The sequence below is a fragment of the Eurosta solidaginis genome, chromosome 3 (genome assembly GCF_040869045.1).
Source record: "Eurosta solidaginis isolate ZX-2024a chromosome 3, ASM4086904v1, whole genome shotgun sequence".
Taxonomy (NCBI): Eukaryota; Metazoa; Arthropoda; class Insecta; order Diptera; family Tephritidae; genus Eurosta; species Eurosta solidaginis.
Window position 1 is genome coordinate 279,929,852 of NC_090321.1, and position 27,617 is coordinate 279,957,468.

A 27,617-nucleotide genomic window follows, 5' to 3' on the forward strand; every position below is an offset into this window, starting at 1 on the left:
ACTTTTCGCAATTTCTACCCCATTTTAACAGCTATAAGCTTCAAATTTCACCGATTGCTTACGTATATAGCATATATTGTTGTCTAAAAAAATCATAGAGATCGGATGTATATATAGTATATATCTCATACAACCGATTGTTCAGATAAGAAACTTTTCGCCATTTCTACCCCATTTTAACAGCTATAAGCTTCAAATTTCACCGATTGCTTACGTATATAGCATATATTGTTGTCTGAAAAAATCATAGAGATCGGTTGTATATATAGTATATATCTCATACAACCGATTGTTCAGATAAGAAACTTTTCGCAATTTCTACCCCATTTTAATAGCTATAAGCTTCAAATTTCACCGATTGCTTACGTATATAGCATATATTGTTGTCTGAAAAAATCATAGAGATCGGTTGTATATATAATATATATCTCATACAACCGATTGTTCAGATAAGAAACTTTTCGCAATTTCTACCCCATTTTAACAGCTATAAGCTTCAAATTTCACCGATTGCTTACGTATATAGCATATATTGTTGTCTGAAAAAATCATAGAGATCGGTTGTATATATAGTATATATCTCATACAACCGATTGTTCAGATAAGAAACTTTTCGCAATTTCTACCCCATTTTAACAGCTATAAGCTTCAAATTTCACCGATTGCTTACGTATATAGCATATATTTTTGTCTGAAAAAATCATAGAGATAGGTTGTATATATAGTATATATCTCATACAACCGATTGTTCAGATAAGAAACTTTTCGCAATTTCTACCCCATTTTAATAGCTATAAGCTTCAAATTTCACCGATTGCTTACGTATATAGCATATATTGTTGTCTGAAAAAATCATAGAGATCGGTTGTATATATAATATATATCTCATACAACCGATTGTTCAGATAAGAAACTTTTCGCAATTTCTACCCCATTTTAACAGCTATAAGCTTCACATTTCACCGATTGCTTACGTATATAGTATGTATTGTTGTGTCAAAAAATCATAGAGATCGGTGATATATATAATATATATATGATGGTATATATAGTATATATATATAGTATATATATATTTTTTTTTGCGATTTCGGCCCCATTTTAACAGCTAGAAGCTTCAAATTTCACCAAATGCTTACGTGTATAGCATATATTGATGTCTGAAAAAATCATTGAGATCGGTGGTATACATAGTATATATCTCATACAACCGATTGTTCAGATAAGAAACTTTTCGCAATTTCTACCCCATTTTAACAGCTATAAGCTTCAAATTTCACCGATTGCTTACGTATATAGTATGTATTGTTGTGTCAAAAAATCATAGAGATCGGTGATATATATAATATATATATGATGGTATATATAGTATATATATATATTTTTTTGCGATTTCGGCCCCATTTTAACAGCTAGAAGCTTCAAATTTCACAAAATGCTTACGTATATAGCATATATTGTTGTCTGAAAAAATCATTGAGATCGGTTGTATATATACCCCATATAAACTGTATTTTTTTGCCCCTTTTTTACGGCTAGAAGCTTCAAAATTCATAAAATTTCATCAAATAGTTACGTTTACGTCATATATTGTTGAAATACGTGATTCGTAGTCATAGTTTTTACACGCAGACCACAAAAAACCTGAAACTTTGCATCCTCACACAAAGTACCTACCTATTTTTATACTCAGTTGAGCAGAGCTCACAGAGTATATTAAGTTTGATTGGATAACGGTTGGTTGTACACATATAAAGGAATCGAGATAGATATAGACTTCCATATATCAAAATAATCAGGATCCAGAAAAAATTTGATTGAGCCATGTCCGTCCGTCCGTTAACACGATAACTTGAGTAAATTTTGAGGTATCTTGATGAAATTTGGTATGTAGGTTCCTGAGCACTCATCTCAGATCGCTGTGTAAAATGAACGATATCGGACTATAACCACGCCCACTTTTTCGATATCGAAAATTTCGAAAAACCTAAAAAATGCGATAACTCATTGCCAAAGGCGGTTAAAGCGATGAAACTTGGTAGATGGGTTGACGTTATGACGCAGAATAGAAAATTAGTAAGATTTTGGACAATGGGCGTGGCAACGCCCACTTTTACAAGAAGGTAATTTAAAAGTTTTGCAAGCTTTAATTTGGCAGTCGTTGAAGATATCATGATGAAATTTGGCAGAAACGTTACTACTATTACTATATATGTGCTAAATAAAAATTAGCAAAATTGGATGAAGAACACGCCCACTTTTTAAAAAAAATTTTTTTTAAATTCAAATTTTAACAAAAAATTTAATATCTTTACTGTATATAAGTAAATTAAGTCAAAATTCAACTCCAGTAATGATATGATGCAACAAAATACAAAAATAAAAGAAAATTTCAAAATGGGCGTGGCTCCGCCCATTTTCATTTAGTGTGTCTAGAATACTTTTAATGCCATAAGTCGAACAAACATTTACCAATCCTTTTGAAATTTGGTAGGAGCATAGATCCTATGACGTTAACTGTTCTCTGTGAAAATGGGCGAAATCGGTGGAAGCCACGCCCAGTTTTTATACACAGTCCACCGTCTGTCCTTCCGCTCGGCCGTTAACACAATAACTTGAGCAAAAACCGATATATCTTTACTAAACTTAGCCCACGTACTTATCTGAACTCACTTTATCTTGGTATAAAAAATGGCCGAAATCCGACCATAACCACGCCCACTTTATCGATATCGAAAATTACGAAAAATTAAAAAAATGCCATAATTCTATACCAAATACGAAAAAAGGGATGAAACATGGTAACTGGATTGGTTTATTGACGCAAAATATAACTTTGGAAAAAACTTTGTAAAATGGGTGTGACACCTACCATATTAAGTAGAAGAAAATGAAAAAGTTCTACAAGGCGAAATCAACAGCCCTTGGAATCTTGGCAGGAATACTGTTAGTGTTATTGAATATATAAACAAATTAGCAGTACCCGACAGATGATTTTCTGGATCACCTGATCCACATTTGGTCGATATCGCGAGAACGCCTTCACATATACATCTAAGGGCCACTCGCTTTTAAAACCCTCATCAATACCTTTAATTTGATATCCATATCGTACAAACAGATTCTAGAGTCAACCCTGGTCCACCCTAATGGCGATATCACGAAAAGGCGTGCACCTATAGACCTAATGCCCACTCCCTCTTAAAATGCTCAGTAACACTTTTCGTTTGATACCCATATCGTAAAAACATTCTAGAGTCACTCCTGGCCCACCCTAATGGCGATATCTCGAAAAGGCGTCCACCTATAGACCTAATGTCCACTCCCTCTTAAAATGCTCAGTAACACCTTTCCTTTGATACCCATATCGTACAAACATTCTAGAGTCACCCCTGGCCCACATTAATGGCGATATCTCGAAAAGGCGTCCACCTATAGACCTAATGCCCACTCCCTCTTAAAATGCTCAGTAACACCTTTCGTTTGATACCCATATCGTACAAACATTCTAGAGTCACCCCTGGCCCACCCTAATGGCGATATCTCGAAAAGGCGTCCACCTATAGACCTAATGCCCACTCCCTCTTAAAATGCTCAGTAACACCTTTCGTTTGATACCCATATCGTACAAACATTCTAGAGTCACCCTTGGTCAACCTTTATGGCGATATCTCGAAAAGGCGTCCACCTATAGACCTAATGCCCACTTTCTCTTAAAATGCTGCGTAACACCTTTCGTTTGATACCCATATCGTACAAACATTCTAGAGTCACCCCTGGCCCACCCTAATGGCGATATCTCGAAAAGGCGTCCACCTATAGACCTAGTGCCCACTCCCTCTTAAAATGCTCAGTAACACCTTTCGTTTGATACCCATATCGTAAAAACATTCTAGAGTCACCCTTGGTCCACCTTTATGGCGATATCTCGAAAAGGCGTCCACCTATAGAACTAAGGATTGCTCCCTTTTAAAATACTCATTACCACCTTTCATTTGATACCCATATCGTACAAACACATTCCAGAGTCACCCCTGGCCCACCCTAATGGCGATATCTCGAAAAGGCGTCCACCTATGGACCTAATGCCCACTCCCTCTTAAAATGCTCAGTAACACCTTTCGTTTGATACCCATATCGTACAAACACATTCTAGAGTCACCCCTGGCCCACCCTAATGGCGACATTTCGAAAAGGCGTCCACCTATAGACCTAATGCCCACTCCCTCTTAAAACGCTCAGTAACACCTTTCATTTGATTCCCATATCGTACAACTAGAGACACCCCTGGTCGACCTTTATGGCGATATCTCGAAACGGCGTCCACCTAGGGAACTAAGGATCACTCCTTTTCAAAATACTCATTAACAGCTTTCATTTGATACCCATATCGTACAAACATATTCCAGAGTCACCCCTGGTCCACCTTTATGGGGATTTCTCGAAAAGGCGTTCACCTATAGAACTAAAGCCCATTCCCTTTTAAAATACTCATTATCACCTTTCATTTGATACCCATATCGTACAAACACATTCTAGAGTCAGCCCTGGTCCACCTTTATGGCGATATCCCTAAATGGCGTCCATCCATAGAACTATGGCCTACTCTCTCTTAAAATACTCTTTAATACCTTCCATTTGATACACATGTCATACAACCACATTCCAGGGTTACCCTAGGTTCATTTTCCTACATGGTGATTTTCCTTATTTTGTCTCCATAGCTCTCAACTGAGTATGTAATGTTCGGTTACACCCGAACTTAGCCTTCCTTACTTGTTTATTTTATATTTATCTTAAAAATCGTTTAGGTATGTAGATCTGTTCACTATATATTTCTTATCTTATACATCCGATTATTCGGAGATTACGAATGGGATAAGATTATTTTTCAGCCCCATTCATGAAAGGTATGAAGTCTTCGGCACAGCCGAAGACAGTACCATCCTTACTTGTTTTTACTTTTCTTTAAACACACGTTTAATCCTATTTTTCGTCTTGTTCCTCCCAATGCACATTGTCCGAAATAGAGCTTTTTTCATGATGCATAAATTCAAAATTTGTATACCAACTAATCCTTTTTATTTTCCCATTAATTACAAACGCATATTTAATTTTCAAAGTGGCGTAAATCTGTAGTTATTGGTTCTAAGACTTAAAAAATTTTACTAGGTGTAGATATATTTAAATATATCATACAAAAATCTGTGAAAAAAGAAGTCTCTAAATGTCTGTTGGTTAGGGCCTTTTCGAATAAAAGTAACGATATGTTAACAATGAATATCTCAATCCTTGCGCCACCTCCTGGCGATTTTTTCATAGGTCGCTTTCTATTTCTGTATGTAATATGTGATCCAAATATGAGCCAACTCGGACCCAAAAAAACGTTTTTTTTGATATATGTATATCGGTCCGTGCGACACCTAGCGGAGTTTTTTTTTTTTTTATTACGTTGTCATCGGGTTCTGAACTATATTCCAAGTTTCAAGCTTGTGACTTATCGGGCAGTTACTCAAATTTTAATTAAAAAAATTCGTAAACAATGCTACACAGAATCAACCTAAATAAATCCGCTAAAAACGTAGTCGATCATGGGTAACACATTATATTGTAATAGATATCTAAGTTAATCGTACACATTAGATCATAGTAAGCTCCAACTCAGGTCAAAACAATTTTTTCTGGATCAACACTGCATTTCAAAGTGTGAATATTAACAACATATCCCATTTATATAAAAATACCGGAGAAGTCATAGTGTCACTGTGTCAACTGCTCACAAACTCCTCAATATTTAGATACACTCAAAAACTCAACCAGCATTGCAATCATACAAAGGACAAAACCCGGTAAGAAAATAAACTACTAATCTCTAAAGAGGGTGGTCCCTTGTGAGACTTCCTGGGTACAGTCGGAAGTTATTGGAATACCATAGACCACAAAACCATTAAAAGATAGGTGAAGCACATGGGATGAACAGCTCATCTTTTTTATATATCGGGAAGTTGTAAAAGTTTCGACCCAACAATCAGTTGGTCTGCACAAACTCCGTGGGATAGCGTAAAAAATGTTTAAATAAGTTAACACACTACTAAAAAATTAAAAATAAAACGACACCACAAAAAATGCCAAAGCTTGATTTAATACTATGTTGTTTTTGTTGTAGCATTATAGACACTGTTATCGATGTTGGGGTTCCGGTACGTTGCGGTAACAATCACCATAAGGTACTCGCACGACCATATCGGGAACGCTCACATTACGTAATTTTAATGCGTGTTATCAATCGTAAGTTCGAAATTGAATCTACAAAGGTAGCGTTTCTACATACCTTACTGCCATTGAATGTTATTGTATTGAGTGTTAAGAACAGTAAATGAAAGGAAGGTATACAATTTGAGAACGGGAACTGTGCCCGAGCCTGATTACAAAACAGACTCTGAAACTACAACCAATACCGAATCCTAAAATGGAATTAAATGCCACATTGGAACCGAATCTGAATCTTACACAGCATTCATTACTGGAAGTGAATACGAAACTAAAACCCAGAATGAGTTCAGAATCAAAATCGAAAATAGGATTGAATTCAGAACTGAAACTATAACCGAAGTCGGATTTGGAACCAAAATCCGAATTAAGACTTAGTTCAGAATCAAGAAAGAAGTCGGAACCGAGTAAGAAGGCAGAAATGGAGCTATCAAAAAATGTCAAACCGAAAACGATCGGAATTAAAACTGAATTTAAAAAGTAACATGCCATCTAGTAAATCCAAACAAAAACTAAAGTTAAAACTGAAACTATAACCGAATTGTAATTGAAAGCCATATTTAAGTAGGAAGCAAGCTCGGATCTGAAAGCAAAAACGAGCCGAGCCCGAAAATCAAAGGCACTAATATTCAAACCGAACCCCATTAAATAACCGAAATTAAAGCGGGAAATAGGAATTTAGTTACAATTAAATGCGAAAATTTTCCTTTGAATTATTGTGTATGTTCATTGTATGTAGTTTAGTGGTGTCACTACAGTGATTGAAAATCAACTACTGGGTATTTAAAGAGATAAAAATTGAAAAGACTTATGACTCTTTGCAACCAACTCCAGATGCATTACGATCTAATTGCATTATTTACGGGGGTTGTTGTAGTGGTGCAGTTGTATCTCTGTGAGCCATATTTACACATGAGTGTCATCGTGCGTCTGTGTGTGCCTAATGCATAAGTGTTGGTATTTATCTGTGAGCACTTCCAGTGAGGAGACATGCATTTAAATGCACACACGAATTGAGAATGTGTATATGCGTCAACTCACCACACTTCGCCAGGCACACACACTCTTCAAGCCACAACTGGAATAATCGGTGCCACTTTTATCTTTTTTTTATCAAAATGGTACTTGATTGCGGAAGAAGAGATATAAACGTCTCTGGTAAAATTATTTTTAACAAAGTGCTAGCAGAAACAGGCACTTCAATAATACCATTGTTACAGAATGGAAACTTTCTATTATAATTAGTATAGCTCCAATGCGAGTAACTACGAATACATAGTCGAGTACGTTGCTCAAGTACCGGGAATTTTAGATAGTCAATTACCTCGTACAAGTACATTTTAGAAATACATTTAGAAGTATATATGCAACTCATTTCCCTATACACATCGCGTTTGCGAAATTACTGATTATGTCGCATTCCAACGCAATTGGCCTTCAAAACGACCAACCCTAGCGATCCACATACATGCTTTTGACATTTCCTTACTAAAAGAAAGCCCGCATGAGCACAGTGCTTAAACAATGCACCATAATCTTAGTGCTGTGCTAGAGCTAAACATTGCAGTTTCCACAAATTTTTTAAAGCCAAACTGACAATTCTACCAGAAACTGGTATTTTTTTTTTTTGATATATATTTTTTTTATCGTATTCTTATTAAATAGTTACGCCAGTGCATTTTCTTGCGATGGATTGGTTTCCTGGCAGTCGAATGAAAACTCTATCAAATGACTCAATTAGAATTAAGCATTTGAGGCCAGTGGAAATGTAGCATAAGTTGTCGAGAAAGAAAGACAGTGTTGGGGCATTTTTAGATGAAATCATTGCGTGGTAAGTCACAATACCTCTGCTTCCAAATACGGGTGCCAGTTGGAATAATTTCTGAGTCTTTGTGATCTGGCATATCGCAAAGATCTGGTTGATAGAAGATTTAGCAGATCTGAAACCACACTGATAAGGTCCAATCTGTACGTTGACTTTGGGCTTCAGTCTTTTTGTCACGAAATGCTACTTAAAAATTATCAATATAAATTTAATTTAATTATACCACAGAAATAGTAGGAAGACTCACATGAAATTTACCGTTCAAAAGTTTAAGTATGTTAGCCAATTTTGCATAGACTGTAATAGGGCAACTCATGAAATCCCTCGCAAGCTCGTAAACCGTGTAAACAACGCAAACTTATATATCATTAAATTTGAAAAGTTTCCTGTTCACCTGCGAAGTTTATTTGTTTAATTTTTTTAAGTTTAACTGAGCTTTTCAATAAGTGCAATACGAGTAAGTATGGAATATTTTTTCTTGATACATTTTTGGTATCAACTACTTTCCTTGATCCATTTTGATGTAATCGAAACAATAATTATAATATGAGGACGCATATGGGCGTTTTTACTTTTTGGAAAAAAGTTATATCCTATAAACAGTTCATAAACGAACAAGTAAGAAAGGCTAAGTTCGGGTGTAACCGAACATTACATACTCAGTTGAGAGCTATGGAGACAAAATAAGGAAAATCACCATGTAGGAAAATGAACCTAGGGTAACCCTGGAATGCGGTTGTATGACATGTGTATCAAATGGAAGGTATTAAAGAGTATTTTAAGAGAGAGTAGGCCATAGTTCTATGGATGGACGCCATTTAGGGATATCGCCATAAAGGTGGACCAGGGCTGACTCTAGAATGTGTTTGTACGATATGGGTATCAAATGAAAGGTGATAATGAGCATTTTAAAAGGGAATGGGCTTTAGTTCTATAGGTGAACGCCTTTTCGAGAAATCCCCATAAAGGTGGACCAGGGGTGACTCTAGAATATGTTTGTACGATATGGGTATCAAATGAAAGCTGTTAATGAGTATTTTGAAAAGGAGTGATCATTAGTTCCCTAGGTGAACGCCGTTTCGAGATATCGCCATAAAGGTGGACCAGGGGTGTCTCTAGTTGTACGATATGGGAATCAAATGAAAGGTGTTACTGAGCGTTTTAAGAGGGAGTGGGCATTAGGTCTATAGGTGGACGCCTTTTCGAGATATCGCCATTAGGGTGGGCCAGGGGTGACTCTAGAATGTTTGTACGATATGGGTATCAAACGAAAATTGTTACTGAGCATTTTAAGAGAAAGTGGGCATTAGGTCTATAGGTGGGCGCCTTTTCGAGATATCGCCATTAGGGTGGGCCAGGGTGACTCTAGAATGTGTTTGTACGATATGGGTATCAAATGAAAGGTGGTAATGAGTATTTTAAAAGGGAGTAATCCTCAGTTCTATAGGTGGACGCCTTTTCGAGATATCGCCATAAAGGTTGACCAAGGGTGACTCTAGAATGTTTGTACGATATGGGTATCAAACGAAAGGTGTTACTGACATTTTAAGAGGGAGTGGGCATTAGGTCTATAGGTGGACGCCTTTTCGAGATATCGCCATTAGGGTGGGCCAGGGGTGACTCTAGAATGTTTGTACGATATGGGTATCAAACGAAAGGTGTTACTGAGCATTTTAAGAGGGAGTGGGCATTAGGTCTATAGGTGGACGCCTTTTCGAGATATCGCCATTAGGGTGGGCCAGGGGTGACTCTAGAATGTTTGTACGATATGGGTATCAAAGAAAAGGTGTTACTGAGCATTTTAAGAGGGAGTGGACATTAGGTCTATAGGTGGACGCCTTTTCGAGATATCGCCATTAGAGTGGGCCAGGGGTGACTCTAGAATGTTTTTACGATATGGGTATCAAACGAAAGGTGTTACTGAGCATTTTAAGAGGGAGTGGGCATTAGGTCTATAGGTGCACGCCTTTTCGAGATATCGCCATTAGCGTGGGCCAGGGTTGACTCTAGAATGTGTTTGTAGGATATGGATATCAAATTAAAGGTATTAATGAGGGTTTTAAAAGCGAGTGGCCCTTAGATGTATATGTAAAAGCGTTCTCGCGATATCGACCAAATGTGGATCAGGTGATCCAGAAAATCATCTGTCGGGTACTGCTAATTTATTTATATATTCAATAACACTAACAGTATTCCTGCTAAGATTCCAAGGGCTGTTGATTTCGCCTTGTAGAACTTTTTCTTTTCTTCTACTTAATATGGTAGGTGTCACACCCATTTTACAAAGTTTTTTCCAAAGTTATATTTTGCGTCAATAAACCAATCCAGTTACCATGTTTCATCCCTTTTTTCGTATTTGGTATAGAATTATAGCATTTTTTTAATTTTTCGTAATTTTCGATATCGATAAAGTGGGCGTGGTTATGGTCGGATTTCGGCCATTTTTTATACCAAGATAAAGTGAGTTCAGATAAGTACGTGGGCTAAGTTAAGTAAAGATATATCGGTTTTTGCTCAAGTTATTGTGTTAACGGCCGAGCGGAAGGACAGACGGTGGACTGTGTATAAAAACTGGGCGTGGCTTCCACCGATTTCGCCCATTTTCACAGAGAACGGTTAACGTCACAGAATCTATGCTCCTACCAAATTTCAAAAGGATTGGTAAATTTTTGTTCGACTTATGGCATTAAAAGTATTCTAGACACACTAAATGAAAATAGGCGGAGCCACGCCCATTTTGAAATTTTCTTTTATTTTTGTATTTTGTTGCATCATATCATTACTGGAGTTGAATTTTGACTTAATTTACTTATATACAGTAAAGATATTAAATTTTTTGTTAAAATTTGAATTTAAAAAAAATTTTTTTTAAAAAGTGGGCGTGTTCTTCATCCAATTTTGCTAATTTTTATTTAGCACATATATAGTAATAGTAGTAACGTTCCTGCCAAATTTCATCATGATACCTTCAACGACTGCCAAATTACAGCTTGCAAAACTTTTAAATTACCTTCTTGTAAAAGTGGGCGGTGCCACGCCCATTGTCCAAAATCTTACTAATTTTCTATTCTACGTCATAACGTCAACCCATCTACCAAGTTTCATCGCTTTAACCGCCTTTGGCAATGAATTATCGCATTTTTTCGGTTTTTCGAAATTTTCGATATCGAAAAAGTGGGCGTGGTTATAGTCCGATATCGTTCATTTTAAATAGCGATCTGAGATGAGTGCTCAGGAACCTACATACCAAATTTCACCAAGATACCTCAAAATTTACTCAAGTTATCGTGTTAACGGACGGACGGACATGGCTCAATCAAATTTTTTTTGGATCCTGATTATTTTGATATATGGAAGTCTATATCTATCTCGATTCCTTTATATATGTACAACCAACCGTTATCCAATCAAACTTAATATACTCTGTGAGCTCTGCTCAACTGAGTATAAAAATGCGTAATTTCATTTAAGATTTACTGACTCTGCCATATACATATGTATGTATATACATAGTTCGCCCGCAGTAGAGCGGACATTTTTTAAACTGTGCCTTACCAAAACTAAACTGCGCTTTAATTTGAGTTTATTTCAATAAACAATTTAATGCTACGCAAAAAACCTTTTGTGTAAAATCAACGAGGGAATTAATGCTCCAAGAAACGGTGAAGTGAAAAATAAGTTTTATGGATTTTAATACATTTTTGATATAATATAATAAGGGAGTTCAGGATTTTGGGGCAAATGGTCTAGCATCATTGCATTGCAGACTTATAGAGCATATTTTTTAAAATATTTGCTACGTCATTGCAAACACGCAACATAGACAAAAGTAGTTTATTTTTTCAATATTTAATAGCAAATCAAAAGCTGTCAAATCAAAACAAAAAGAGCAAAGAAAAAAATTGAAAACGAAAGAAGTTGTTCACTATCCGTAGCTTATAATTGCTAGAGCAAAGTTTTCAACAACAAATACGCAAATTCTGAACTCCCTTAATATGAAGAAATATACTTTATTTTGGTTTGAATTGAAGCAGTTTTTGTTACTTTTTAACATAAGCACATACTAAGTTGTCAAATACAATGTTTTAAAACCAATGAAAGAAATCAAACTTTGGTTTTTTTTTTTGTTGAAATTTTGTACTTTTTTTGGTGAATTTTTGCCAAATGAAAACATTATGTGGCAACTGTGACTGGGATCATAGCTCGTTTGGTTATTAGCAGAGTTATAATTTCCAGAGCGTTCAGTTGTCTCGAGTACCAACAGGTGTTAAAAACGTGTGTAAAAATTTTAAGCGCTATACGATCAACAAATCGGTAAACCCAAAAGCAGTACATATACATAGATACACGTATACATATAAGTCTAATAGTGAAGAATTTGTCAATTAATTTGAATGTTGTGAGTTTCCAATTGTTCAGTAAATTAATTTGAAAAAGAAAAAAACAAAAGTGCATTCTTCAGTGAAAGTGCGGAATATTTTTAATTTTTTTTCTTTTATTTACGTGGTGATATTGCTTTTAGTTTTATTTTTATTTTGTTAGCAGCAGCAGGTTTTGTATAGCCTAATTTTAGGTCTTTCATATTGCAGAGAAAACATTTTACAGCTTCGTACGAACAGTTTTGAATAAAAATTTGAAATTAACACAAAAACAAGGATACACATTATTTGCTCTACGCAGCAACAAAAAAATAATTTCAAGGTGAGTTGCGATCCCTTCAAAATATTAATAATTAATCGGGCATTTTTTTATCTATCTATCTATACTATATTCTTAGTGGTGATATAATTAAGTTTAAACTTGTTGAGTGAGAAGCTACGCGAAAACATTTTCATAAAAAATCTTGAAAAAAAAAATATAAAAGCAAATACATACATAACAATCCATCAAATACTAACTAACAAAGTCGTAGTCGTCGTTGTCGCCATTGTCGTTTTGCGAGTTTGTTAGTTGGTTGGCTGTTGATAGAGTAGCTCAAAATTTCATCAGCTCAACAAATCAGTTATATATAGAGTTGACTCTTTCTAGCCAAATAACAAATCGCTTTGCACGATCTTTCTACCACTTTGCTTGCCAGAGCATTCATTTGACAAAATTTCTACCAACAACACAACACCAACACAGCTACTTCCAAATACTACCTTCTGCTTTACCTCTCTATTCACGTACTACTAACATAGTAAGTACTCATTTACTCCCGAAGCTCGTATAGATATCGGTGTTGCCGTTTTTGGTTACTTTTTTACCAAATTTGGTTACCAAAATTTCGTTTGGTTACGTGGTTACCGCTTCCCTATTTTGGTTTAACTGTCTACTTTGATACCTATAAATAATATATTGGAGCTTTATTTTGCAACAAGTAACATGTAGAGTGATTTTGATATATTAAGGGAAATTTGATTTAAAATTCGATGGTGTAGGTGTGTGAATGGGCGAGACTGCCATCCGTAGATATTCGTTATCGCAAATTTAAGTATCGATCTTTGCCAAATTCTGGTTATTATCAGTTTGCTTGGGAAAAAGCTAAGAACACACTGAGCTGCACAACACTGCGCTGCAAAATATCTTCGTATGTATTCTTATCATGGTTCAATTATGTACAGGTTGGCTCATCTCATCAGCTGATTTTATTTATGTCATTGCGTGGTCGAAGGGATTGTCAAAAGGAGATGGCAAACTCAAAATGAAACCAACACATTGGCAACATTTTACTTACACATACAAAAACTGCTAAGTTTTATGTTTCCATTCCATAGCTTTCGCACCAACACCAATACACAGATTTGACAATTTGAACAAACATACTTTGTTGCTTTACAGATGAGCCAACCTGTACATAGTTGAACCATGATTCTTATGAAGCAATTCACACCTAGCGGCAGCAGCACTGCGCGATGCGGCAATGTTGATCAAATAGGCAAAACAGTAAAGGGCAGTGTAGTGCAGCTCAGTGTGTTCTTAGCTTAAAATAATGGGATTGGTAGAGACCTGCTTTAAGAATCTTACGCGATTTGTAATGAAGTTATTGTCATTGCCGCATAGTTCAGCGGCGGCAGAAAGAAAGTTCTCCGACTTAGCTTTAATTAAAACGAAGCTAAGAAACAATCTAGACAGCATATTGCTATCAAAAGAATTGTTTCCAAATGGAAATGAAAAGAATTACGTATGGTCGGCTAAAAATTATTTTTAATCGAATGTATTTATTATTATTTGCAATTGCATTTACTTTTGATCTCATTACACATTTAGGCATGTAATTACATCTAAAGTAAAAAAAATATTTTTCATACTCATACACACAGCATGTGTAATAACATGACTTTATGTTTTTGTTTTATCAAATTTTATGTACAAAAAAAAATTTATTAATTCTAACTGTGTACTTGGTTTACGTTATATGTACGCTAAAATAAAATAAATATCAATGCTGCCAGCAAAAACGCAAGCTTTTTCGGTTTGGTTACCATTTTCCACTTTTGGTTACTTTTTTGGAAAATTCTTGTTATTAAAAATTTAATTTAGCGGCAACCCTGATAGGTATACGTGTCCAATTCGTTTTTTCCTATTTTTTTATATTTTGCTCCTTTCCCTCATCTATCTCTAGCTTTATCACTTCGTTATTTTATTTCGACTGATCATTTGTTACCATTTTATTCCCGTGAGCATTGATCGTCACCGCTCCATACGACCAAATCTCAAAATAGAATTTTTTTAACTCATATCTTCTTGTTGGGGGTATGGACTTTTCGTGTTTCGTATTATATGTATTTGTAAAGCTTACTGGCGCTTCCGCCGCCATGATAACCCGGTTTATCTTGCATCCACCAGTTTGACGTGTAGTTGGTTTAGTTTTTGTCATAAAAATACGAGTATGCTTTACATCTAACTGCGTTGCATTTGCGCTGGTGTGGTTTTCATGCTGCTTTGTGTGGGCACAACACTTCAAAAATATTAAGTCGCAATTGTTCATAATAAAAGCTTACGAGGCTCAATGGGTGCTATTTCAAAACCTTTTCAAAGGTACTTTTTTTCGTTAAAAAAGAAAATAACAAAGGAATGTCATTTGTAGCTCGTCTTGTAGCTATAGTTGTAGCAGTCTGCTAACGATAAAGCATTGTTTTTGAAAGGGCTGTTATGAAATAATGATTAATTTATAGTAACCAATTTAGAACATTTGTCTGAAATTCAAACGCATTACTCTTGGATTATACGAGATAAAAGATATTCGAAAGGTTTTTGGTCCTACCCGTAATACATTTGACGTGTATCGAAGGACATAAGCAATCCGATATAAACATAATGCGTCGTATGAGACCAGCATGGAGGTGGAAGGTTAAGACCAGCATGGAGGTGGCAAAAATCAGGTGAAGGCTTCAGATTACAATAAAAGGGGTTGACAGACAAGACGATTAAGCGGGAAATAATGAAGAGATAAACACATATTTGCTTATTTATATATGAACAAATCCAGACCTTGGTTTATATTGCGGAATCAGTCGCTTCAACGTTGCACATAAGGTTCTATTTGACATATTCCTTCCTAAGAAGAGCACATCTTTATCTGAACGTGTGGAGTTCTCTCAAGGATTCGATTTCTCTGTTCTCACGGTGATATCTAAAATTAACCTGTTGATCTTGTTTTTGTGAGCGTAAAATAGATAACGAAGGTTTAAGGGTGTGCTACGAATATTGGCAGTCCTTTGCCGGATTTGTACTAGCCCGACTGCCGCTGAAACAATTTTTGTACCCCTCGAATATTAGAATTTTAGTCGCATCTTACAACTGGGAAGGAACATTATAAGCGCCTTATAGTTGCTGGAGCTAAAATGGACTGTCGGGTGCGAGCGTTTTTATATACATATGTATGTTGCTGTCTAGGACTAACCGTGCCTGTTTCAGCAAAGAAATTGAAATTATAAGAAGGTTGAACACGCCAGTATAAGAGTTTTTTTGGCGAGTTGAGTCCAGAAGAACAAATTAGTGGAGTTCACCACATGCCACACACTATTTTTCGTGTTTGCCAAGTTCACCAAATACAAGCCGCGGCGAGCATATTTTCGCCGCGTAAAATATGAGAAATGTCAAAATACAAACAAATAGAATGAATAAAATTGATCTTGTCTAAGATCTTGTCTACTTTGTTACTCTTTCGGTAAAATGTATGCCGAAATTGGGGTGCTTTTTGGCAAAAAATTATATTGCTTGTTTACTTCTACCAATTGATTTTAACCGCGGCGGCCTTTAAATTCTTAGGTGTGAGGCAATTAACAAAATTTCATTCGTAATGTTTGATAACGTGAGAAATGTCAAAATACAAATAAATTGAATAAAAATCATCTTGTCTTGCCTACTTTGTTTCTCTTTCGGTACAATCTATGCCGAAATTGGGATGCTTTTTGGCAGGCAATTATGGTATTTGTTCTCTTCCACCAATTGATTTTAACAGTGGTGGCCTTAAATTCTTAGGTGTGTGGCAATTATCAAACTTTCATTCATAATTCATAATGTCCTCGCCCCACTGCGCGCGCAACTTTTGATGATTCTGGGTTCGAATACCACACATTTTATTTATTTTTATATTTTTTCTTCTTTAAATCATCCAAAATCAATCAATCAACAACCAAAATCATCAAAAGTTGTTCACAAGGCCACAGAGGAAGCCCGAAAATATATAAAAGAGCCCAATACACCAGGCCATCAGAAAAATATGTAGGCTTACTGGAGTATGTTAGAAAAATTTAAGTTAAAATACTCATCCATAAATGAATGCTGCAAAGGAAAAAGTAATATACAAACCAAAGGATAATCGAGCTATCTTCTTTGTACAACATATAAATGTGTTTAGAAGTCAGAAATACCGTGACTTAGTATGTATGTCCCACGCATTCACACACCGCTCACTAGACTGAAACTCAAGCATCATGCATATAACTGCTTGTTTGGCCAATAGCATTTGTCAGCTAATGTGGCATAGATGTATAGACTGCTAAATTGTTGTAGGTTTCCGTGGGTTCAAAGCCCGGCAACTTAATTTTTCTTTATTTTTTTTTTTAGCTGAAATTATAAAAATGCGCCAAAATAGCAAAATTTTGCCGATAGGCGTTTCACAATATCAAAGAAACATTTTTTAACCAAAATTCAAACATTGTTTGAATTTCTTCAATTGTTTGAAATTGTTCAATGGTAGAGCCATCGAAAGCTGGCATGGTAATAGGCGACCATATATAATAGCAAATGTCGCTAAAAATATGCAAACATTTTTCCTAACTTCCATACCCGCCTTCTCCTCACAAACAAGCACAAAAGTCAAACCAGAGACAAAATTAGAGTTGGGTCGTTTCGTTCTGAACTTGTTCAACTGACCGGGTCTCTCAACTGAACAAGTGAACTAGATCTTCGATTTCGGTTCTATTTGTTCTTTTAGTTCTTACACAAAGCATTGCTGCATACACACCCTCATCTATACTTATTGGCTTTTTTCGCGGGTGCAAGCAGCAGTGAACAAATTTGCTTGAAAAAAAAAGAACAGATGAACAAAAAGAACAACTTGTTCGTTCATCAGAAAAAGAACGAAAGATTCGAATCTCTGAAATGAACGAAAAAGCACAACTCTAGACAAAATATTAAATTTTGATTTTGTGTCGATTCTTATTACCAACACATTCAAACATTTCGTCCGGCCGCGTACATATAGGCCAAAACTAACACAACATTAGATTTTGGCGAGGAATCTTACATTCCCGCCTACGTCATATGGTACATGGTTAAGTATTGCATTTCGCATCTCTAATGAATGCTGCTAAGTAAAAAGTACTATACAAACCAAAGAGGATAATAGAGCTATCTCCTTTGTACAACATATAAATATGTTTCCAAGTTAGAAATTATATATATGTCCCACGCATTCACTCACCATTCACCACTCACTAGATTGAAACTCATCCTTATAACTACCTGTTAGGCTTTCAAAGTTCACAAGCTATTGTGGCACAGCTGGGTAGGCAAGTACGTTGTTGTACGATTTCGTGGGTTCGAAGCCCGCTCTAGTAGATACTTATTTATTTTTTTTTTTTTTTAGCTGAAATTATAAAAATGCCCATATAAATTAGCAAATGTCGCTAAAATATGCAAGCATTTTTCCTAACTTCCATACCCGCCTTCGCCTCATCCACAAGCACAAACCAGAGACAAAATCTTAAATTTTGATTTTGTGTCGATTCTTCTTACCAACACATTCAAACATTTTGCACGGCTTCGTACATATAGGCCAAAACTAACACAATCTCAATTTTTTGCCGAGGAAATCTTACATTCCCGCCAACGTCTCATTCTGAAAATCACAAACATAAGAGGAAGAACAAAAAATAGAAAGAAGTCAGACAAAATTTAAAATTTGATTCTTCCTACTAACCCATGCAAACTTTTCGTCTGGTCTCGTACGTATAGGCCAAAACTAACACAATCTTAGACGAGGAAAACTTCCATTCCCTCCTACTTCTCGTCTAAGCAAATTTCTTTAATTTATTTTGCCAGAGATTTTAAAGGGAAATTTTGACTTCACCAGGCGCTCATAAAAATTAGCGCGTATCCGTCAAAAATATGAAACGAATTTTTTGGTGTTCGTACGGTCACATGTATGCATCTCCTTTTACGCAAAGAATTTTACGCACGAGAGTGAGTATAGCCATCTCATATTTCGCACTTTAGAAATAGTAGAAAAAATCCTCTTTCGTTCCCGCCTTCATCTGATCAACAAACAAACAAATTACAAAAACCCATTGATGCAACCAAAACATTTGCTTATTTATATGTTTTTGCACAGTTTTCATATGCAACTAATGCAAACAAAGTATAATTAAACACTTGTTTTGGCAATTGTTATTAGTTTTCAAACACCAAAAACTTGTACTTGTTTTGGTATCTTTGTTTACTTTTTAATTTTCTCACACACTGCTTCACTATATATGTACATACATATGTACACAGTTCACTAGCTTCACCTTTGTTTTGATTTGATGGAAACCAAAATACTTGCTTATTTATATATTGTTGCACAGCTTTCAAATACAACTTATGCAACATAAATATAATATAAACACTTATTTTGGCAACTTTTAACAAAATTAAAACACAAAACTCACATTTTTTCCTTATTTACATATCTTCTTCTTCCATATTTTTGTTTTGATACTTTCACTTCTTCCAAGCACTTCACAATTTCTTTGTATCACTTTTAAGCTACAACTTTAAGTTTTCTATCACTTCCCGCACATTATTTTTTGAAAAACACTTTATTACGTTATATTTCATTCAATTATTAAACATTTTTATCACTGAACCGAAAACAAAATTACGCGACCGACACTGCTTGACATCAAAACAAAACTTCACGAAAATCACGAAAATTCAATTAGTATTCGTTTTCGCCGCGCGGTGCGAAAGACGAGCCAAAGAGTATGGTGAACTCCACTAACCTGCTCTTTCAGAAAATTTTTGTTTTCTCGCTGAATTTTGAAGCAGCGAGTTCAACCTTCTTATAATTTCAATTTCTTTGGTTTCAGCGCGATATACCTGTTGCTCTCTTAGCATGGATGGCAACTGTCAGTTAAACCAAAGAAATTGAAATTATAAGAAGGTTGAACACGCCAGTATAAGAGTTTTTTTGGCGAGTTGAGTCCAGAAGAACAAATTAGTGGAGTTCACCACATGCCACACACTATTTTTCGTGTTTGCCAAGTTCACCAAATACAAGCCGCGGCGAGCATATTTTCGCCGCGTAAAATATGAGAAATGTCAAAATACAAACAAATAGAATGAATAAAATTGATCTTGTCTAAGATCTTGTCTACTTTGTTACTCTTTCGGTAAAATGTATGCCGAAATTGGGGTGCTTTTTGGCAAAAAATTATATTGCTTGTTTACTTCTACCAATTGATTTTAACCGCGGCGGCCTTTAAATTCTTAGGTGTGAGGCAATTAACAAAATTTCATTCGTAATGTTTGATAACGTGAGAAATGTCAAAATACAAATAAATTGAATAAAAATCATCTTGTCTTGCCTACTTTGTTTCTCTTTCGGTACAATCTATGCCGAAATTGGGATGCTTTTTGGCAGGCAATTATGGTATTTGTTCTCTTCCACCAATTGATTTTAACAGTGGTGGCCTTAAATTCTTAGGTGTGTGGCAATTATCAAACTTTCATTCATAATTCATAATGTCCTCGCCCCACTGCGCGCGCAACTTTTGATGATTCTGGGTTCGAATACCACACATTTTATTTATTTTTATATTTTTTCTTCTTTAAATCATCCAAAATCAATCAATCAACAACCAAAATCATCAAAAGTTGTTCACAAGGCCACAGAGGAAGCCCGAAAATATATAAAAGAGCCCAATACACCAGGCCATCAGAAAAATATGTAGGCTTACTGGAGTATGTTAGAAAAATTTAAGTTAAAATACTCATCCATAAATGAATGCTGCAAAGGAAAAAGTAATATACAAACCAAAGGATAATCGAGCTATCTTCTTTGTACAACATATAAATGTGTTTAGAAGTCAGAAATACCGTGACTTAGTATGTATGTCCCACGCATTCACACACCGCTCACTAGACTGAAACTCAAGCATCATGCATATAACTGCTTGTTTGGCCAATAGCATTTGTCAGCTAATGTGGCATAGATGTATAGACTGCTAAATTGTTGTAGGTTTCCGTGGGTTCAAAGCCCGGCAACTTAATTTTTCTTTATTTTTTTTTTTAGCTGAAATTATAAAAATGCGCCAAAATAGCAAAATTTTGCCGATAGGCGTTTCACAATATCAAAGAAACATTTTTTAACCAAAATTCAAACATTGTTTGAATTTCTTCAATTGTTTGAAATTGTTCAATGGTAGAGCCATCGAAAGCTGGCATGGTAATAGGCGACCATATATAATAGCAAATGTCGCTAAAAATATGCAAACATTTTTCCTAACTTCCATACCCGCCTTCTCCTCACAAACAAGCACAAAAGTCAAACCAGAGACAAAATTAGAGTTGGGTCGTTTCGTTCTGAACTTGTTCAACTGACCGGGTCTCTCAACTGAACAAGTGAACTAGATCTTCGATTTCGGTTCTATTTGTTCTTTTAGTTCTTACACAAAGCATTGCTGCATACACACCCTCATCTATACTTATTGGCTTTTTTCGCGGGTGCAAGCAGCAGTGAACAAATTTGCTTGAAAAAAAAAGAACAGATGAACAAAAAGAACAACTTGTTCGTTCATCAGAAAAAGAACGAAAGATTCGAATCTCTGAAATGAACGAAAAAGCACAACTCTAGACAAAATATTAAATTTTGATTTTGTGTCGATTCTTATTACCAACACATTCAAACATTTCGTCCGGCCGCGTACATATAGGCCAAAACTAACACAACATTAGATTTTGGCGAGGAATCTTACATTCCCGCCTACGTCATATGGTACATGGTTAAGTATTGCATTTCGCATCTCTAATGAATGCTGCTAAGTAAAAAGTACTATACAAACCAAAGAGGATAATAGAGCTATCTCCTTTGTACAACATATAAATATGTTTCCAAGTTAGAAATTATATATATGTCCCACGCATTCACTCACCATTCACCACTCACTAGATTGAAACTCATCCTTATAACTACCTGTTAGGCTTTCAAAGTTCACAAGCTATTGTGGCACAGCTGGGTAGGCAAGTACGTTGTTGTACGATTTCGTGGGTTCGAAGCCCGCTCTAGTAGATACTTATTTATTTTTTTTTTTTTTTAGCTGAAATTATAAAAATGCCCATATAAATTAGCAAATGTCGCTAAAATATGCAAGCATTTTTCCTAACTTCCATACCCGCCTTCGCCTCATCCACAAGCACAAACCAGAGACAAAATCTTAAATTTTGATTTTGTGTCGATTCTTCTTACCAACACATTCAAACATTTTGCACGGCTTCGTACATATAGGCCAAAACTAACACAATCTCAATTTTTTGCCGAGGAAATCTTACATTCCCGCCAACGTCTCATTCTGAAAATCACAAACATAAGAGGAAGAACAAAAAATAGAAAGAAGTCAGACAAAATTTAAAATTTGATTCTTCCTACTAACCCATGCAAACTTTTCGTCTGGTCTCGTACGTATAGGCCAAAACTAACACAATCTTAGACGAGGAAAACTTCCATTCCCTCCTACTTCTCGTCTAAGCAAATTTCTTTAATTTATTTTGCCAGAGATTTTAAAGGGAAATTTTGACTTCACCAGGCGCTCATAAAAATTAGCGCGTATCCGTCAAAAATATGAAACGAATTTTTTGGTGTTCGTACGGTCACATGTATGCATCTCCTTTTACGCAAAGAATTTTACGCACGAGAGTGAGTATAGCCATCTCATATTTCGCACTTTAGAAATAGTAGAAAAAATCCTCTTTCGTTCCCGCCTTCATCTGATCAACAAACAAACAAATTACAAAAACCCATTGATGCAACCAAAACATTTGCTTATTTATATGTTTTTGCACAGTTTTCATATGCAACTAATGCAAACAAAGTATAATTAAACACTTGTTTTGGCAATTGTTATTAGTTTTCAAACACCAAAAACTTGTACTTGTTTTGGTATCTTTGTTTACTTTTTAATTTTCTCACACACTGCTTCACTATATATGTACATACATATGTACACAGTTCACTAGCTTCACCTTTGTTTTGATTTGATGGAAACCAAAATACTTGCTTATTTATATATTGTTGCACAGCTTTCAAATACAACTTATGCAACATAAATATAATATAAACACTTATTTTGGCAACTTTTAACAAAATTAAAACACAAAACTCACATTTTTTCCTTATTTACATATCTTCTTCTTCCATATTTTTGTTTTGATACTTTCACTTCTTCCAAGCACTTCACAATTTCTTTGTATCACTTTTAAGCTACAACTTTAAGTTTTCTATCACTTCCCGCACATTATTTTTTGAAAAACACTTTATTACGTTATATTTCATTCAATTATTAAACATTTTTATCACTGAACCGAAAACAAAATTACGCGACCGACACTGCTTGACATCAAAACAAAACTTCACGAAAATCACGAAAATTCAATTAGTATTCGTTTTCGCCGCGCGGTGCGAAAGACGAGCCAAAGAGTATGGTGAACTCCACTAACCTGCTCTTTCAGAAAATTTTTGTTTTCTCGCTGAATTTTGAAGCAGCGAGTTCAACCTTCTTATAATTTCAATTTCTTTGGTTAAACCGATATTTCAGCCCATTGTCATCCATCGCAAATTGCTGTTGAATAAACTTAGCACACATTGTTCATTCCCAATTAAGTGTTTAAACAGTCAAATTAACAAAAAAAAGTTCACCAAAATTAGTCCACAGCTCTGTTAAAACAAAAAATACAAATAAAAAAAATGTTCCTAAGATTTTTATGTTGCTTTTTTTATGCCCTGAACTCAGGAGGGCCCAGAGAGCAAGTTTTTCTTTAAATTTAGCTGATTTATTTGCATAAAATTGGGCGTTAGGTTATGTTGAACTGACCGGTCGATAAAGACCTCACATAGATTGAATGTGTCCAGAATTTGTTTGACGACCAAACGTATGAACCACAATCAGATGCCAGGACTTATGTCATAGAACAACTCCTTCCTCTTGGCAAAAACTAGAAGTGTTCTAGGACGTAGCTTAATTGCTGCCTCGGAACCTGGCAAATCAGCCGCCCCTAATAGCTGGGGCCTTGACCTGGCGAACGCAGTACACGAACACAGAACTCGCTCAACCGTTTCTTCCTGCAGCTCGCACTTCCTACATCTGCTGCCTAACTTACAAGCATGTGACGCCAGAAGTCAGTGTCTAGTTGGTATCCCCATCATGAGCTTTAAGTCTTCTTTCTTCAGATATATGCGCCAGTTTGTGAGTCTGATGTCGTATGATCTTACAAATTTTACAGCCTCCTGCACCTCTTGATTTCCCCCAAACGGAAATCAGTTCTTTTAAAAGAAAACTTAATTTGATTATTTAAGAATCTGTATTTTTTACAGAATATTGTTAACTTGACACCAACAGTTTTTTTCCTGTTGAAATAACTAAACAAGGAATAGCAACAAAAAGTTAATTCTTGGAGACCAATTGCAAAGCGAGCAGCGGGGTATTCATATGGCTGAATGGTTATACTAGGTTCAAACACACACCAAATTGGCAATTTATACTATTTGGGCAATTTATTACGCAATTTATCATATAATAAATTGTAATAATAAATTGCCAATTTAAAAAAAATTGCGTAATAAATTGTTTCAAACTGCAAATACAACCTTGTAAAGTGTGTTTATTGAGTAGATTTCAACGTCAGTTGCGCATGGCTGAACTATATGGTTGGCTCATTTCATCAGCTGATTTTATGTCTTTCATTTCACTGGAGTAGGGATTGTCAAAAGTTGATGGCAAACTCAAAATGAAACCAAAACATTGAACACATTTTCTTACAACACACAAAAATTTCAAAGTTTTATGTTTTCATTCCATTTCATTCGCCTAATACCAACACGCACATTTTGAAAGTCTGAACAAAGGTATGTTCTTGCTGTAGAGATGAGCCAACCAGCTATCAAATTACTGTTGTGTAAGCTAAATCGAGTTGTATGAACAGCACTCAATTCAAATCGAAATTTCCTCAATTTATTTTTCTGTTTGAACATAGTATTAAGGGCATCAGCTTTTACACTGGTATGAATGTTGGAGATTCGAGTTCAATACTCAGCTCCCGAGAAGCTAGCTGATGAAATGAAATTCAGAAACATGTCCTAGTAACCATCGCCGTTTGTAAACTTTGCAATTTTTCTCTAATATCAATAAAAATTAGTTTTCTTGAATATTTGATTTTTCAATTTAACTGTCCTTATTTCTTTTGGTGTTACAACTTATTACCAATGTAACATTTGGGCTCTGTCGTTTATTTACCAAATATCTCATGTACATATTTAGACAGCTATACTTGTCAAGTTATGCGTTTGGATTATTAGTAATTTAATATGTATGTATATGAGATTTGTTAAAATGGTAATTAACATAGATGGCCAAAAAAATATATGAAGGGCTTAGAACCAAAAGGATCTAAGTAACAATTGAGATAATTAAGGTTAATGTAAATTACTTATTGTAAATTCTGGGTAAATGCGTTTGAAATGATTCCTGTCTAAATGAATGCAGGTTAGTCAACTAATTCAAAGGATGTTTACTGCAAATGACCAAAAAATTATTGCAAAAATTTCCAAAAATTATTGCAATAAAATTTCGAACTTTGATTGCTTGGCCAAAAGAACATGTAGAATTTTTTCGAGTATGCAGTTTTATAGCCCGTTTAATTTTAGTATAATAAAGTGCTAAATTTAAGTTCGTAGGAAGTCTCGCTGATTTTTGGCAATTTTTTTTCTGGATCCAAGCGCACTTAGACCCTTTTGACTCCAAAAATTGTTGCCATAAAATTTCAAACGTTGATTGCTCGGCCAAAATAACATTTAAAATTTTTTCGAGTATGCAGCTTTGTAGCCCATTTAATTTTAGTATAATAAACTGCTAAACTTAAGTTCGTAGGAAGTCTCGCTGATTTTTGGCAGTTTTTTTCTGGATCCAAGCGCACTTAGACCCTTTTGGCTCCAAAAATTGTTGCCATAAAATTTCGAACGTTGATTTCTCGGCCAAAATAACATTTAAAATTTTTTCGAGTATGCAGCTTTGTAGCCCATTTAATTTTAGTATAATAAACTGCTAAACTTAAGTTCGTAGGAAGTCTCGCTGATTTTTGGCAATTTTTTTTTTCTGGATCCAAGCGCACTTAGACCCTTTTGGCTCCAAAAATTGTTGCAATCAAATTTCGAACGTTGATTGCTCGGCCAAAATAACATTTAAAATTTTTTCGAGTATGCAGTTTTGTTGCCCGTTTAATTTTAGTACAATAAAGTGCTAAACTTAAGTTCGTAGGAAGTCTCGCTGATTTTTGGCAATTTTTTTTCTGGATCCAAGCGCACTTAGAACATTTAAAATTTTTTCGAGTATGCAGTTTTGTAGCCCGTTTAATTTTAGTATACTAAAGTGATAAACTTAAGTACGTAGGAAGTCTCGCTGATTTTTGGCAATTTTTTTTTTTTCTGGATCCAAGCGCACTTAGACCCTTTTGGCTCCAAAAATTGTTGCAATAAAATTTCGAACGTTGATTGCTCGGCCAAAATAACATTTAAAATTTTTTCGAGTATGCAGTTTTGTAGCCCGTTTAATTTTAGTATAATAAAGTGCTAAACGTAAGTTCGTAGTAAGTCTCGCTGATTTTTCTTAGACCCTTTTGGCTCCAAAAATTGTTGCCATAAAATTTCGAACGTTGATTGCTCGGCCAAAATAACATTTAAAATTTCTTCGAGTTTGCAGCTTTGTAGCCCATTTGATTTTAGTATAATAAAGTGCTAAACTTAAGTTCGTAGAATGTATCGCTGACTTTTGGCAATTTTTTTTTCATAAGGACATTTTTCCATATAAAAAAATTACGTTAAAAAATTCGTATGGAGTATAACTCAAGAAAAAAATTGCCAAAAATTAGGGAAATTTTTTACAAAACTAATATTAACTTACTTACTGGCTTCAAAACTGCTTACTCAAAGGAGTTCTAAAAATCTTCAGAAAAAAGTTGAAAATTCGGCAAATTTTTGCGAATTTGGCATACATTACGCATAGTGACATTATATTATTGCTTGGAGGAGCGCACTTAGATCTTTTTGGCTCCAATCATTAATGCAATAAAATTTAGTACGTTTTTGGGTTGGCAAATATATGGCACTAAAATGTCCAAAATGGCTTGGATCGCATTGTAAACAAATAGACACTATATTAAATAAACAAATATGGGTATAACTCAATTTAAAATAAAATGTCACTTAGATCCTTTTTGTTTTGAGCCCTTCATATGTTTTTTAAAACTGATTGTTAAAGATTAAGCTACATAAGAGAAAACTTCTTGAAACTCATAAGCGATTCCCTCTTGGCTAAAAACTCCTTTAAAGTTGTTGCTTTGACTTTAGTATACCGTATGATGCATTCATGTAGACCCAGTTATTCGGTTATATTGTGTTCTGCTTACAAAACTCAAGCACATTTAAGCGAAATAAAATACACAAACAGTTACTATGTGAAAATGTCTGAAATGAAAATATCAATTGAACTAAAATTGTACGACTCTATCAGTCCAATTGTTATCTGTAAAAAATGTATCACTTTATGGTATCATCAGCTCTGATGAATCTGAACATGAGCGTATAGACTCTGCAGTCAAATTAGCTATTTACAAAGTAACTCACAATTAGCTTAAAACCCAAGCCAAATTGTTATCCAACTGTCTTTTTTTAATGAACTGGGTAGATCTACTGGATTCGAGTCCTGTTGCTGTAACACAGAAAAATTAAAAAAAAGAGATAGGCCAAAACTCAGAATTTTACTCGGAAAATGTTTAACATCTT

The 27,617-nt window shown here is 35.1% G+C and overlaps 1 protein-coding gene across 5 annotated transcripts in view; it reads left to right on the forward strand.

The window, feature by feature from the left end:
• The first annotated feature begins 12,329 nt into the window (after positions 1-12,329).
• Positions 12,330-27,617, forward strand: part of Gp150 (glycoprotein 150) — a 148,827-nt gene continuing 133,539 nt past the window's right edge. Inside the window, exons 1-2 of one of the 5 annotated variants that reach the window (XM_067776653.1) lie at positions 12,330-12,409; positions 12,685-12,796. The gene's annotated coding sequence lies outside the window, so the exon portion shown is untranslated. Of the gene's footprint in view, positions 12,495-12,637; positions 12,797-27,617 lie in introns of all 5 variants that reach the window. The other 4 variants (XM_067776655.1, XM_067776654.1, XM_067776652.1 and 1 more) reach the window with 4 other exon arrangements.